This window comes from Zea mays, chromosome 5, assembly GCF_902167145.1.
Source record: "Zea mays cultivar B73 chromosome 5, Zm-B73-REFERENCE-NAM-5.0, whole genome shotgun sequence".
In the NCBI taxonomy this organism is placed as follows: Eukaryota; Viridiplantae; Streptophyta; class Magnoliopsida; order Poales; family Poaceae; genus Zea; species Zea mays.
In genome coordinates this window covers 40,527,383-40,544,415 of record NC_050100.1, presented here as the reverse complement: position 1 = coordinate 40,544,415, position 17,033 = coordinate 40,527,383, and positions in this window count along the sequence as shown.

Sequence of the window (17,033 nt, the reverse complement as noted above, 5' to 3'; positions counted from 1 at the left end):
TCTGCCCGACCCCAGGGCTCGGACTCGGGCTAAGTCCTGGAAGACGGCGAACTCCGCTCCGCCCGACCCTGGGCTCGGACTCGGGCTAAGTCCCGGAAGACGGCGAACTCCGCTCCGCCCGACCCAGGGCTCGGACTCGGGCTAAGTCCCAGAAGACGGCGAACTCCGCTCTGCCCGACCCCAGGGCTCGGACTCGGGCTCAGCCCCAGAAGACGACGAACTCCGCTCCGCCCGACTGTAACATCCCAAAAATCCTAACCCAGGTTTGAAACCCTAATCTACCCTTTTCCCCTCCTTTCATCCTCTAAATTCCAAGACCTCCACTAGTTTTTCTTTCTTCATATGCATACATTTTGTTTGATCACAAAGCACCTCACTTAGATTCTATTTTCTAAACACTTAGAGTATCCACAAAATAATTTGTTCAAAAGAAAAGGGGCAAAATGGGAAATAGGAATTAGAAAGTAAAAAGAAAAAAGGGAAAAGCCTTCTCCTCTCCCTTTTGGACCGAATCCCGGCCCAAACCCGCGACCTCCCCCTTCCCACGCGCCCGCGCTCCTCCTCTCTCGGCCCATCTTCGGCCTGCCTCCGCGCGCGCGCCAGCCCGCTCCACACCCCGCATCCCTCTCGCTGGCAAGGCGTCCCCACCCGTCAGCCGCCCTCTCTCTCGCGCGCTCGCTCCCTCTGGCAGAATGGCCCCACTGGTCAGTTGCTTCGTCGTCCTTCCGTCGTCCCCTCACCGAAGTCACCTCCGGCCGTCGCCTCCGTCCTCCCCTCTGCCATCTCGCCGCACAGGGAAGTTTGGCACCGCTCCGTCCTCCCCCCTTGACCAGCATCCTCGCCGGTACCGCCCCGCCGTAGCGTCCCCTCGGCGGCGCTGTGCGGCATTAATGGCGGCACTGTGAAGCTCGCCGGAGCCAAGAAGCTCCACCGTCCCCCCCTCCCCTCGGGCGCCTATAAAAGGCTCGCCCCGAGCCCCTCCTTCCTCGCACCAGCCTCGGCCACCCCTCTCCTCCCCTCCCCCGAGCACAATTCGCGAAGCGCCGGCGTCGTTCTCCTCTCCGGTGAGTCCCTTTCTCCTCCTCCTTCTCCTTCTCCGTTGGTCCGGCAAGAAATTAAGTGGGCTGAGCAGCTCCCTCACGTAGCCACGAACCCGAAGCACCACCTTCCAACCCCCGTCCCCCACCCAGAGCCCACCGGCGGCGATCCCCGCCGCGGAACTCTGCCCCCTCCCCGTGGGCAGCCCCCTCCCAACCCTCTCCGGCCAAATTGAGCCTACCGTTGGAATCGCCAGCCTCCGCCCGTGCTAAACCACCCCCCTTGGTCGAAGAACCGGGCCACCGGTGGCAAGCCGCCGTCAAGCTTCCTCGGCGGTCGGCCTTTTCTCCCTTGCCCGGCCGGTTCGCCCCGCCGTCTAGCCGCGACGCCGTTTCCTCCCCCCCTCTCGCTGGCAAGTGGGCCCACAGCAGCGCCGTCACCCTCGCAGCCGCGCCGTCTCCCCCTCGCTCTTGGGCCGCCCCTGGGCCGAAAGCGCTTCAGCGCGCGCGCTCGCGCCCGGGGTGGGCCAAAAGCCGTGCCCCCAGCCCAGGAATGAGGATTTCTCTTTTCTTTTTCTTTTTCCACCCTTTTTCCCACTTAAATAGTTTTCTCAATATTTTATGCACCAAAAATTATCAAAAAAGACTTCCAAGGTTACATACAATAATGTTGTTAGAAAATGGCACACTATGATTGATAAACCACTATTGATGTATTGTTTTACTGCCTGTTTCCTAGAAGAAGCGGGGACCGCAGATCCGGATCCCGCAGCTCCGGAAGAAGGGTCGGAGCCCGAACTTCCGGAAGTAGATCTTCTGTGCCAAGAGAGCTTCAACGAAGGCAAGTCCATCCTTCCCTTGATGCATAAATTACCCATTCTCTCTACCACTGCCTAGGCCGGGAACTATGGGGGAATATTGCATTGTGAGTGAGAGATGGCCCGCATTAACATATTCATTCTGGATACGAAATGTGGTTTGGGAAGAAAGGAAATGTGATTTCTTCAAATAAAGTCTCCTCTTGAAAAGTTTTGCGATGAAGGGTACTCACCCTCATCACCCTGGGAGTGGGATGATTAGGGACTCCCTGGTTTAGGGGAGGGCCTAAGGTGTTGGCTCAGCTGGTTTAGGCGTGAGCAGAAGGATTGTCCCCTCATATAAGGACCGGCTTGTCATTTTCACTACCTATACTCCTTTATCGTACAACCACTCGAGACTGTGTGGGCAGTCACTCAATCCGAACTCGTGCGGTCCAACCCCAGGGTTAAGAAGGCTGGGGAGCACCGGGAGGATAAGGAGGGGGAAAGTTTTGTCCGGTTTGGACATGGTGGTGGCCTGACTCCTTCCGGATAACCATTAAGGTTAGGACGTACGAGTAAGGAAAGAGATCCGGCATTCGGGTCTCGCGACGGTGAGATCGCAGAAACCGGGCTAGTGGGTAAAGTGTACCCCTCTGCGCAGAGTTTGAAACCTATTCGAATAGTCCGTGTCCACTGGTATGGATGAGTCCGGTATGGTATGGCAATTAGAACTTTCTCTATGAGTTTCAAGAAAAGGGGAATGTGTGAATAAGTAGGTGTTAGGAAAGAACTAAGGCCACGGGAGCGGGAAGCTCAGTGGCGGTTGAGTTTTCGGTTAGTATAAGACTATGGGAAAAACCTTCAAGTATCTGCCTTTCTCTAAGAAAAATGTTGAGTGACCACAACTCCACCAAATTGAGCATGTATATCATAGGTCTCTTTCTCTCTACGGGAGCGGGGTGGGCTTGCGGAATACCTAGTGTATTCACCCAGAATTATTTATGTTTTTCAGCAGCCAAGGACTTCTTTTCTGCTATGCTTGATTAAGAGGGCTGTGTCTGCACCCAGTTCTGCCTGTGGCTTGGGCTAGTGTATTTTTCCTACTGCGTTTCCTAATTTGGCTCTCTCGAGCTTGTACCCCGGTATTGTAATAAATTTTATCTAAACTCTGTACTATTTGAAGTAAGGAATGTGTTTACTAGCCTCCTGGGACTAGTAATTGTTTCACATTTGAGTCCCAAAGGATCGGGACACTTCAGGTGGTATCAAAGCCATAGGACTGGCCGTAGGACGCAGCCCTGACCTTAAAGACTTGCCCTAAAAAGAAAATACCTCTTACCCCAAGAAAAGCTTTCTCTTCTCTTCCCCGATTTTAACAAGACCCTTCTTTTCCTATTCCAGATGGAAGACTCTCTGGCCATTAGGACATCCTACTGCTCAGAGGTGGAAGGGTTCCCGCATCTCTTGCGAAGCTGCGCGCTTCGCATGGGAATCCGCAAAAAGCCAGAATACGTCTGGACGGAGCATATCGAAGGCGGAATGGAGAAATGCTCTATGGCAGTCTACCTGGGAGAAAGCCAAAACTATCCAAACCATCCTTCCTTCCAAGTCACTGTTACCGGATACCGTTTCCACGATACTTGCCAAAATGTTGCCCGAAAAGCCCTCCGACAACTGTGTCAGAACTACAACAAAGTGATCTTCGAAACCCCCCTTCGCTACTTTCCACCCAGCAACAAGAATACCCCCACCTGGAGGAAAAGACTCCAGGCCCTATCAGGAGGAGATCCTATTGAGAATGATCCCACCATTGTCTACATGGCCGGAAACCTTCACACCCTTGACAACCAATATGATGACCTCGCCCTCCACTGCACCTCCCTAACCTCCCGGGTGGAAAGCCTGGAGCAAAAAGTCAGGGAACTTTCAGAAGAAAAGGCGTCCCTTCAAGAGAGCCTCTCAATGGCTGAGGGCGAAGAGGCCAATACCCGTGAAGCTTACCGCACCCTAAAAATGGACTATGAAAAGAAACTGAAGAAGCTCGCCCCCGCAAGAAAAATCCGCAAGAAGACCAAAAGCCAAGGATGTCAGACTGAGCAGAAGGAAGAAAACCCTCCAAGGAACCCATCCGACACCGAAGAGATGTCCCTGGCCAGCCTTGATGACCTTCTCAAGGAATTTGGGGACACTTTAGAGAAGGAGTTCGGGAGTACCCTAGATAGCACTCGTGTGTGATGGGCTTGTAGTAGCAGGGTGTTGTGTCATGTAATGGCTTGATGTAATGAATAAAATAACCAGTTAAAAAAATGGCATGTGCATAATAGTGACTCTCTTCCCATGGCAGATGGCTTCGGATAGAACCACGCCTACCGCCTCCGGGATTGGAGCAAGACTTCCTCTAGGAGCTGAAGGAGAGGCTGGCGGAGAAGGGGGTGAGACCCACCTCCCCGCACCTCCGGAACTACCATTAGACCTAGCCCAAGTTCTGGCCAATCAAACCCGACTCATTGAAGTCCTCACTCGAAGTCTGGAAAACCAGCGCCCAGGCGGTGGAAGGCCACAGGACAGGATGGGAGAATTTTTAAGACTCAAGCCTCCCACGTTCGCGGGGTCCAGCAATCCCCTCGATGCAGATGACTGGCTTCGCACGATCAAGAGGAAGTTGGAAGCCATCGCTTGTCCCGAGAATCAGCGTGTTCAGCTAGCAGCTCATCAGCTTTCAGGAATGGCCTTAGCTTGGTGGGACACTTTCAGTGAAGCCGTCAGAGATGCTACATGGGCAGAATTCGAAGCAACTTTCCGTGAACACCACGTACCCCAAGGGATAGTTCAACTCAAGGAGGATGAATTCCGGGAGTTAACTCAAGGCGGAAGGTCAGTCAGTGAGTATGTGCACAAGTTCACAGAACTGGCCCGCTACGCGCCCGAGGATGTCAGCACCGAGGCCAGAAAAATGGCCCATTTTCTGAAAGGGTTAAGATCCGAGCTTAAGACCATCCTCGCCAGCCAAGACTTCCACAGCTTCTCTCACCTCTCCAACAAAGCTATCCAAGTGGAAAGGGCAAAAGAGGAAGAAAAAGGGCACATCAAGAGGAAATTCCAAGTCCTCCGAGCACAACAACAAGAGCGTCACCAGAGAGCTCGACCCTTTGGGCTTCCACCCAGGGGTCCAAGCTTCAATAAACAATCTGGACCCACTCCATCACGCTATAGTCAGCAGAGTCAGAGCTCCCTTCAGGCACCCTCTGTTGCGAGCAACCAGCCGCCAGCAAACGCCTGTTGGCACTGCGGAGACCCCAGTCACTTCAAGAACAATTGCCCTCAGTTGAAGGCACCCGGACCAACTTACTCCAACTCGGTGAATGGCCCCAAGATTCCATCGGCACCTACCTCCAAGGCACTTCCTTCAAACAGCCAGCAGAGCAGGACTCAGTATCAGGGCAGAGCCCGGGTCAACCACGTCGACGCTCAAGAAGCTCAGCAAGCCCCGGGAGTAGTGCTCGGTGAGTTCCTTGTTGAATTTACTCCCGCTACTGTGCTTTTTGATTTGGGAGCATCCCATTCTTTTATAGCCGCTAAGTTTGTGGAAAAGCATGGCATCCCCTCTGCACCCCTAGCTATCCCTTTGGTCACCCGAACCCTGGGATCAGACCTCCTGTGCAAACTCAGGTGCTCCCAAGTCAGAATCCTTTTAAGTGGGGTAGTGTTCCTGGCAGACTTAACCATCTTGCCATCCCAAGGAATTGATGTAATCCTAGGGATGGACTGGCTAGCTAAGCATAAGGGTATCATCAGCTGTGCAAGCAAGACTGTTCTCCTCACCGATCACCAAGGAAAGGCAGTTTCCTGTCAAGCCCAACCGCCCGCAAACGATCCAATGATGTTTAATCTAACAGCAGGGAGCATGTCTGTAATCAAGGAGTTTGAAGATGTATTTCTGGAAGAGTTGCCCGGGATGCCACCAGAAAGAGGAGTAGAGTTCTATATAGATCTCATTCCCGGCACTGCGCCCATCGCAAAGAGACCATACCGCATGGCCCCCACTGAATTGGCAGAATTAAAACTTCAGATTTCAGAACTACAACAAAAAGGGTACATCCGTCCCAGTTCGTCTCCCTGGGGAGCACCCGTTCTTTTCGTTACCAAAAAGGATGGAAGTATGAGGATGTGTATTGATTATTGATCCTTGAACGAAGTTACAATCAAGAATAAGTACCCTCTCCCTCGAATCGATGACCTCTTCGACCAACTACAAGGAGCCAAATACTTCTCCAAGATAGACCTCAGGTCAGGGTATCACCAACTAAGGATTAAGGAAGCATACATTCAGAAAACTGCATTTGTCACCAGATATGGGCAATATGAATTCACAGTGATGCCATTTGGGCTAACAAACGCACCCGCCTTTTTCATGAACCTCATGAATAAGGTATTTATGGAAGAGTTGCATAAGTTTGTCGTGGTCTTTATCGACGACATCCTCATATATTCCAAAAATCGCAAGGACCATGAGCATCACCTTCGAATCGTCCTCGGAAGACTCAGAGCACATCAACTTTATGCTAAACTCAGCAAGTGTGAGTTCTGGTTAGAGAAGATAGCTTTCCTGGGGCATATCTTGACTGCAGAAGGGATAGAAGTGGACCCATCTAAGGTAGAAGCTGTTTCAAATTGGAAGCAACCATCCAACGTCAGTGAAGTACGAAGCTTTCTGGGAATGGCAGGGTATTACCGCCGTTTTATCAAGGGATTCTCCAGCATAGCAAAGCCCATGACCGAACTTCTCAAAAAGGACAATAAGTTTGTGTGGACTCCCAAATGTGAAGGAAGTTTCCAAATCATCAATGAGAAGCTTACAACCGCACCAGTCCTGACTCTGCCAGACATACACCAGGATTTTGTCATCTTCTGTGATGCTTCCAAGCAAGGCTTAGGGTGTGTCCTAATGCAAAATGAGAAAGTCATTGCTTATGCATCCCGCTTACTCAAGCCGCACGAACAGAACTACCCCACCCACGATCTGGAATTGGCAGCCATAGTGAACGCCCTAAAATATGGAGGCATTATCTGATTGGGAACAAATGCCACATCTTCACTGATCACAAGAGTCTAAAGTACATCTTCACGCAACCGAACCTCAACCTCCGTCAAAGAAGGTGGCTCGAATTGATCAAGGATTACGACCTCGAAATCCACTACCACCCCGGAAAGGCCAACGTAGTAGCAGACGCCCTCAGCCGAAAACCTTTCGGGGTTAAAGGAACAAACTTTCTAGAAGATTGGAAGAAAGAATCAACTCAGCTAAATGCATGTCTGGGAGACAACGGTGGCCTGGAAGTCAAGCCAAATCTAGAAGATCTCATATGCAAGGCCCAACGCCTGGACGTAGAAACAACCAAGCTTATGGAAAGAACACGCAAGGAGCAACTTCCGGACCTTAGGACAGATAAGCAAGGAGTCCTCCGGTTCAAGGACCGCCTATGCGTGCCAGTGGGAGAGGCACGAGAAACCCTGCTCGATGAAGCCCACAACTCAGCTTACTCTATCCACCCAAGGACCACCAAGATGTACCTAGACCTCAAGGCCAGATATTGGTGGAAAGGGATGAAGAAGGAAATAGCACAGTATGTGGCCCGATGTGACACCTGTCAGCGAACAAAGGCCGAACATCAGAAGCCTGCAGGCCTACTTCAACCCCTCCCAATACCCGAATGGAAGTGGGAAGAAATAGGCATGGATTTCGTAACCGGACTGCCCCGATCACAGAGAGGAAATGATTCCATATGGATAATAATCGATCGTCTCACCAAGGTGGCCCACTTCGTTCCAGTAAAGACCACTTTCGGAGGAGCAGCCCTTGCCCGAATATACCTTAAAGAGATAGTCAGGCTACATGGCATTCCACGGAAGATAGTATCAGATAGAGGAACGCAGTTCACTTCAAAATTTTGGAAGGGCCTTCAGCAAGCAATGGGCACCAAGCTAGATTTCAGCACTGCTTATCATCCCCAGTCAGATGGTCAAACCGAAAGAGTCAACAAGGTCCTTGAAGATTTACTCAGAGCCTGCGTGTTAGCCTTCGACAGAGATTGGGAGTCTAGTTTGCCGTACGCCGAATTCTCGTACAACAACAGCCATCAGGCCAGCATCAAAATGTCACCATTCGAAGCACTATATGGAAGAAAATGCCAGACTCCCCTAATGTGGTCCAATGTGGGGGAAAGGACACTAGAAGGACCCGACTTTGTTAAAGAAGCCGAAGAAAAAGTTGCTTTAATCCGCAGGAGGTTACTTGAAGCTCAGAGTCGACAGAAAAGTTACGCAGACAATAGGCGAAGGGAACTCAGATTTGAGGAAGGAGATTTTGTTTATCTCAAGGTTTCCCCGATGCGTGGTGTCAAAAGGTTCCAGATGAAAGGAAAACTGGCACCCCATTTCGTCGGCCCCTACCCTGTCATTTCCCGAATAGGACCCATGGCATACCGTCTTGAGCTACCAGAATCCATGTCAGATATTCACAATGTGTTCCATGTGTCTCAACTCCGCAAATGCCTAAAAGTACCAGAAACCCGCATCGAGGCAGAGGCAATTCAGATTCAAAAGGATCTCCAGTACCGGGAAAAGCCAGTGAAGATTCTCGACTCAGCAGTCAGAAGGACCCGCAATTCAGAAGTGAAACTCTGTAAGGTTCAGTGGAGCAGAGATGGAGAAGAGGAAGCCACCTGGGAAAGTGAGGACTCTCTGAGGAAGGAATACCCTTACCTTTTCTCGAGCCCCGTCTGAATCTCGAGGGCGAGATTCCTTTAAGTGGAGTAGGTTTGTAACATCCCAAAAATCCTAACCCAGGTTTGAAACCCTAATCTACCCTTTTCCCCTCCTTTCATCCTCTAAATTCCAAGACCTCCACTAGTTTTTCTTTCTTCATATGCATACATTTTGTTTGATCACAAAGCACCTCACTTAGATTCTATTTTCTAAACACTTAGAGTATCCACAAAATAATTTGTTCAAAAGAAAAGGGGCAAAATGGGAAATAGGAATTAGAAAGTAAAAAGAAAAAAGGGAAAAGCCTTCTCCTCTCCCTGTTGGACCGAATCCCGGCCCAAACCCGCGACCTCCCCCTTCCCACGCGCCCGCGCTCCTCCTCTCTCGGCCCATCTTCGGCCTGCCTCCGCGCGCGCGCCAGCCCGCTCCACACCCCGCATCCCTCTCGCTGGCAAGGCGTCCCCACCCGTCAGTCGCCCTCTCTCTCGCGCGCTCGCTCCCTCTGGCAGAATGGCCCCACTGGTCAGTTGCTTCGTCGTCCTTCCGTCGTCCCCTCACCGAAGTCACCTCTGGCCGTCGCCTCCGTCCTCCCCTCTGCCATCTCGCCGCACAGGGAAGTTTGGCACCGCTCCGTCCTCCCCCCCTTGACCAGCATCCTCGCCGGTACCGCCCCGCCGTAGCGTCCCCTCGGCGGCGCTGTGCGGCATTAATGGCGGCACTGTGAAGCTCGCCGGAGCCAAGAAGCTCCACCGTCCCCCCCTCCCCTCGGGCGCCTATAAAAGGCTCGCCCCGAGCCCCTCCTTCCTCGCACCAGCCTCGACCACCCCTCTCCTCCCCTCCCCCGAGCACAATTCTCGAAGCGCCGGCGTCGTTCTCCTCTCCGGTGAGTCCCTTTCTCCTCCTCCTTCTCCTTCTCCGTTGGTCTGGCAAGAAATTAAGTGGGCCGAGCAGCTCCCTCACGTAGCCACGAACCCGAAGCACCACCTTCCAACCCCCGTCCCCCACCCAGAGCCCACCGGCGGTGATCCCCGCCGCGGAACTCTGCCCCCTCCCCGTGGGCAGCCCCCTCCCAACCCTCTCCGGCCAAATTGAGCCTACCGTTGGAATCGCCAGCCTCCGCCCGTGCTAAACCACCCCCCCTTGGTCGAAGAACCGGGCCACCGGCGGCAAGCCGCCGTCAAGCTTCCCCGGCGGCCGGCCTTTTCTCCCTCGCCCGGCCGGTTCACCCCGCCGTCTTGCCGCGACGCCGTTTCCTCCCCCCCCCCCTCTCGCTGGCAAGTGGGCCCACAGCAGCGCCGTCACCCTCGCAGCCGCACCGTTGTAATACTCAAAGTTGTATACAAAGGAATATGGTGGGTTTCCACATTTTGTGTGCCTTATTTGCATCATAAAAAGAGCACCTATGTAATTGAGAGTGACTAAATAAAACAATTACTCTAAAATAAAGAAAAAATGCATTTGTTGGAGTTTTATGTGTTGTGCATTAAATAAAACCATGAGGATAAAAATAATAAGGTAATAATTATTTGAAGCTTGATTAAACCCTAAATTTGAAATTAGGGTTTTGAAAATAAGGAAAAGAGAAGAGATATGAAAATATAAATAAAATGTATAAATAAATATCTTCAGGCTTAGTATTGTTAATTGCAAAAAATAGAGTTTATAAATGAAGATCCACAAAAGTTTGAACTAATTCAAATTGGGTTTGAAAATGAAGAAAATAGGAAGAAAAATGAAAAAGAAAAAGAATAAGAGCTTACCTGGGCCGGCTTCTTCATTCTGGCCCACTCCCGCTTTCACAGCGCGCGGCCCAAACCACACAAAAACCGGCGCCGACACCTAGGGCCCGGCCGTCAGTCGCTGGCTCCCGCGCGTTCGATGCCACTGTCGCGTGGGACCCACCTGGCGGTCTCATGCTCGCACTCGCGCTCTGCTATTCACTGCCGTGCGGGCCCCTGCTGTCAGGCTTCCCTTCTTCAACAGAATCGTCCGCATCGCGCGGGTGGCCGGCGCTCGACGCGTGATTCCTCGGTCAAGACCGCCCCGGCCTTGTCGTGCATATAAAAAACCCGCCCGCGTCGCGTTCCTGTGATCAATTCAATCGCATTGACAACCTGAACTCAAACCGAGAGAGAGGAAGGAGAGGAGCGCGGCCGCCGCACCCGAAATCGGGTATCACCGGCGGTCTGGGTTTGAGTGTGACCTCGGCGTGTTGGTCGTCGTGCGGGGATTGCAAGTGTGTGTCTTCTCGTGCACGGAAGGCACCGGCCGCCTCGGAATTTCTCACCGGATTTTACTTTCCGCGACCGTCCGTCTCGCGCCGTGGTCGGACTTCTGTGCTTCGCCCCTACCAGTAAGGTTCGTCTCAATGTATTCGCCACCCCCTAGGCATCGTGTAGCAGTCTTTAATTGAGTTTTAGGGCACTGGAACGCTTGATTGGGATTTCCCCGGCGAAGTTCGCCGTGAATGGTGGGCGGCGCCGCCGTCGATAGCGGCGATTTGGGAAGACGACCGAGGACCGTTGGATCCTGCGTGTGCGGCTCGGATTAGATGCCGCATACCGGTTCGATCAGATAGGATTCGGACCGTTAGATTTCAATCGCACGGCATGGGTGAGATCGGGGGCGATCGTGTCTGGGAACCGTGGATCTTGGATCCGGTGGTGGGGATCCGATCTAGATTTCATTAAACACCGACCGTTCGGATCTAATCCAACGGCCGAGACTCGCCCATACCCTTTCGCCGTGGACAATTTGCTAAAGAGACCCTCACCTCTCTGGAAATCAACCCGCCGTCCTGGTGCGCTGTGCTCTGAGTCACAGGGATTTTTGTAGCTAGGCCCCTGCGGTTCTCAGATTTTGACGCCTAATCCAGAGCCTATTTAAATTGAATAAATAAAATAGAAAATAGATTTTTAATATGAAAATAATTGCTAGAACTTTGATAATTCATAGAAAATTCATTTTAGCTCCAAATTGAGTCATTCCAATTCCTAAAATTTGTTAATAATATTCTCTATCATTTAGAATCACTGTTTCGACATGAACTCTGTTAGAAAATTAATTTATCATCTAATCCTATTATAATCACCTTAAATCTTAGGAAATTCATAACTTGAATTCTATAACTCAAAATTTAGTGATTCCAGTTCCTATGGTCTCATTTTAATGTATAGATTTTTACTGTATATTTTATTTACATGTTTGATGTGATGTTAATTTATGCTATACTATGTATGTATTGTGTTGATGCGAGTAGACGAGCAAGCCACTGTGGATTCTGAGGTTCAACAAGTAGAGATAGCTGAGCAGGAGCTCATTAAAGGCAAGTTGTGCCCTTGATCACTTACTTTCCCAGCCATGTTCTTATTAATTTTAATGATCTGCATAGGATAATTTTGATGGGAGCCTTTATGTTACCCCAGTTTTGATTACCTCTATACCTTGTTCACCCCTGAAATATTTTTGGGTAGTACTTGCTATTGCTTTATGTGGATTGGGTATGGAGATACACTATTCATGATTATTCTGTTATTAACTTGTTATTATTATTGTTCATGTTAAGATCATTAAATTAATGGGAACATGGAGCGACCACCCGGGAAAACAGTGCTACCACAAGGGTATAATGGGACGCCCTTGGCTGACTAATTAGGAAAGCTAGTGGAAGACTACCTTACCTGAAAGGGGCAAGGGCAGTAGGGGAGAGGTCAGTGCGGGGAGGTCCCTGGTTGATTTTGCTGCGATGGCTGTCAGCCAGGAACCCTGTACTGGATCTTCCTATAAACTGTAGCGGGTTTTCGGAAGCTAGTGGAACTTTGTAAAGGCCTCGTAGTGGATCCCTAGCCATTCACCTCGGTAGTGTCTAAGGGCCTTGCAAACCCAGGCGACATGGGATACACGACTTGTGGGTAAAGATGCGCAACCTCTGCAGAGTGTAAAACTGGTATACTAGCCGTGCTCACGGTCATGAGCGGCTCGGACCCTCACATGATTAAATATGGAACTTAAATTTAATTTGACATTTGCATCGCATTTGGGATTATTTTACTATTACTGTTCTTTATTATTATTAAGGTTTGGTATTTACTTACACTTAGTAATTGCTAATAAAATTTTGACCAACTTATAAAAGCAATGCTCAGCCTCAACCTCTGTTTCATTGATCAGCCTTACACTACATGAACTCCCACCTTTGGTGAGTTCATGCCACATTATTCCCCACGACTTGTTGAGCTATGAACGTATGTGAGCTCACTCTTGCTGTCTCACACCCCCCCCCCCCCCCAGGAGAAGAACAGGTGGTCGAAGAGGAGCCGCCTAACACTGAGGAGTTCGATCTGATCTAGGTGGCGTGTCTCGGTCGACATTGGCGCCGACGATCCTTAGTTCGCTTTATCTTTATTATTTTATTTTGTAATAAGTCTTCCGCTATGTAATAAATACTCTGATGTTTTATGACATTTATCTCTATACACTCTGTTATTATATATGTTGTCTTCTTTGGCGCATGTATGAGATGCACCTGGCTTTGTTCCTTAAAGCCGGGTGTTACAGAAGTGGTATCGGAGGAAATGTTGACTGTAGGACGGAACCTAGATAGAAATGGACAAAACCCTTACCTACTTATCTTATTCTGATTCATTCTATACTTATCTTACTCTGATTCTCTCTATACTTATCTTGATCCTGTCTCCCCTTCTACTGTTCTACTCTGATTACTCTTATCTTTTCTACTCTAAGACATGATGGATTTCACACCTTGGAATCCTACATTTAGAAACTTTTTAAGAGATAAGAGACCTAAGACGAAATTAAAATTATTTTCTCTATTAAAAATGTTGGATGATTGTTTTGATGATAAATGCTTGATTTGCTTCTTTGATTGATTGAAGTAATATATATGGACATCTTAGCATGTACCACTATAAGGTAATGAATTAACTTTAGTGGATAACGCACTAATCTACTTAGCTAATAAATCCCCCAAAGTAACATGATTCGTAATTACTCGCCTTGTCTACAATTCTTCCTTTCTTACCCTGTATTTCTAACCCAGATGGACTACCCCTATAGTGTTAGAAGAGAGCACTATAGATGAGATACTTGGTATGTCATGGTTAAGAAAGGCAAAGACAGTTTATACACTGGGCTAAGGGAACCATAGAACTCACCAGTTCCAAAGGAGAAAGATTTGAAGTTGGAATTGCAGTAACTACCGCCACCAGACTAGCATTATTCTTAGTAGATGGGAAGTTTGTTGGTGTCAACATTCGTGTGGTTAGAGATTTTTCGGATGTCTTCCTAGAAGAGTTACCAGGGATGCCACCAGATAGGGAAGCTCAGTTTGTCATTGATCTCTTACCTGGGACTACTACTACTCCCAAACGGTCATACAGGATGTCCATAGAAGAACTAAAGGAACTTAAGAAACAATTAACGGAATTACAAGAGGCTGGATACATTCGTCCGAATTCTTCACCTTGTGGAGCGTCGGTTCTATTTGTACAGAAGAAAGAAGGATCGCAACGGATGTGTGTGGATTATAGATCTCTTAATGATGTTACAGTGAAGAACAAGTATCCATTGCCCCGTATTGAGGATTTATTTGATCAGATGAGAGGTGCAAGAGTATTTTCGAAGATTGATCTCCGACCGAGTTATCACCAAATGAAGATTAGGCCATCGGATATTCCCAAGACGAATTTCTCAACCCGATATGGTTTATATGAGTTTACCGTTATGTCATTTGGACCAACTAATGCACCAACCTATTTTATGGATCTGAAGAATAAGGTGCATGATCTAGACAAATTCGTCGTGGTTTTCATGGACGATATTTTTATTTATTCCAAGAGTGATAGTGATCATGAGGAACATATGTGATTGGTACTACAGAAGCTTTAAGATAATCAACTCTACGCCAAGTACGGTAAATGCGAGTTTTGGATTGGCGAGGTGCCATTTCTTGGACATATCATTTCTAATGGAGGGATATCAGTGGATCCTGCTAAAGTCAAGGAGATAGTGGTGTGGAGCATACCCACTACGGTTACGGAGGACCGAAGTTTCTTGGGACTTGCAGGATATTATTGGAGATTTATTGAAGGATTTTCTAAGATTGCTAAGCTTATGACCTCGCTTTTGGTGAAGGAAAGAGAATTCAAGTGGGACAAAAAGTGCCAAGACAGCTTTGATCAATTGAAGAAGAGATTGATGTCACCACCAATGTTGGTTATGCCAGACCTACAGAAAGGATTTGATATTTATTGTGTTGCGTGTGGCCAAGGACTTGGATGTGTGCTTATGCAAGAAGGTCACGTGATTGCCTACACGTCTCGTCAGTTACAGAAACATGAATTGAACTACCCCACGCATGACTTGGAGCTGGCTACCGTGGTGCATGCACTTAAGAATTGGAGACACTACATTATGGGAACTAAGTGCCAAGTATACACGGATCATAAGAGTTTGAAGTACATATTCACTCAGAAGGATCTCAACCTTAGGCAAGCCGTTGGTTGGAGCTTATTAAGGATTATGACTTGGAGATTCATTACCACCCAGGCAAGGCAAATTTGGTTGTAGTTGCCTTGAGTCGGAAAGAGCATGTTCACTCCGCTTTTGTTGTCCAGCTACCCGATGAATTAGCAAAAGATTTTGAGAGACTCAACTTGGGAATTGTTACACACACTGAAGGAGTTACCATTGAGTTGGAACCTACCTTGGAGCAAGAGATTCGTAAAGGTCAGGTTGGTGATGCTAAAATCCAAGAGATTAAGGAGCTGATTACTGAAGGGAGAGTTCCGGAATTCATGGAGGATGAGCAAGGTACTATATGGTTCAAGGATCAGATATGTGTTCCAGAGATTGATAGCCTTCGTGAGACTATATTGAAGGAAGCCCATGATTCTGATTACTCTATCCACCCTGGTAGCACTAAGATGTATCAAGATTTAAAGCAAAAGTATTGGTGGTATGGACTAAAGAGAGATGTGGCTGCACATGTGGCTATGTGCGATGTATGCCAAAGAGTTAAGGCTGAACAACAGAGGCCAGCCAGACTACTGCATCCACTGAAGATACCTGAGTGGAAATGGGGAGAGATTGGTATGGATTTCATTACTGGATTGCCTCGCACCTCGAAAGAATAGGATTCTATATGGGTTATTGTGGATAGACTGACCCAAGTGGCTAATTTCATTCCGGTCAAGACTACTTATAAGTGATCTCAATTGACGGAGTATATACATGACTCGGATTGTGTGTTTACACGGTGTACCGAAGAAGATCATTTTGGATAAAGGATCACAGTTTACCCCCAGATTTTGGATAAGTTTTCATGAGAATATGGATACGAAGTTGAATTTTAGTTTAGCCTACCTCAGACTGATGGTCAGACTAAAAGGACTAATCAAGTATTGGAGGACATGTTGAGAGCTTGTGCCCTTCAGCATGGTAGTAGTTGGGACAAGAGTCTACCTTATGCTGGGTTCTCATATAGTAATAGTTATCAGGCCAATTTGAAGATGTCACCGTTTGAGGCTTTGTATGGCAGAAAGTGCAGGACTCCCTTGTATTGGAATCAAACTGGTGAAAGGCAGTTGTTTGGACCTGAGATTATACAAGAAGCAGAGGAACAAGTTCAGCAAATAAGGGAGAATTTGAGAACTGCACAATCCAGGCAGAAAAGTTATGCAGACACCCGGAGAAGACTACTTGAGTTTGAGGAAGGTAATTATGTGTACCTCAAGATGTCACCGCTTCGTGGATTGAGAAAATTTAAAGCTAAGGGCAAATTGTCCCCTCGCTTCATTGGACCATTCTGAGTTTTTTTAGGCAAGTTGGAGAGATGGCCTATCAACTCGAGCTACCTGATAGTCTATCTGACGTGCATAATGTATTCCATGTGTCTCAACTTAAGAAGTGTCTCCGTGTCCCTGAGGAACAGTTACCAATGGAAGAGCTTAGTGTTCAGGGTGGTTTAATTTACACGGAGTACCCTATCAAGATTCTTGACACTTTGGCTCGAGTTACAAAGAATAAGGTGATAAAGATGTGCAAAGTGCAATGGAGTCTTGGGAGAGAGAAGAAGAGCTTTGCATAGATTTTCCCCATCTTTTCCCTAGACCTACCTAAATCTCGAGGGCGAGATTATTTTTAAGGGGGGTAGGATTTGTAATACTCAAAGTTGTATACAAAGGAATATGGTGGGTTTCCACATTTTGTGTGCCTTATTTGCATCATAAAAAGAGCACCTATGTAATTGAGAGTGACTAAATAAAACAATTACTCTAAAATAAAGAAAAAATGCATTTGTTGGAGTTTTATGTGTTGTGCATTAAATAAAACCATGAGGATAAAAATAATAAGGTAATAATTATTTGAAGCTTGATTAAACCCTAAATTTGAAATTAGGGTTTTGAAAATA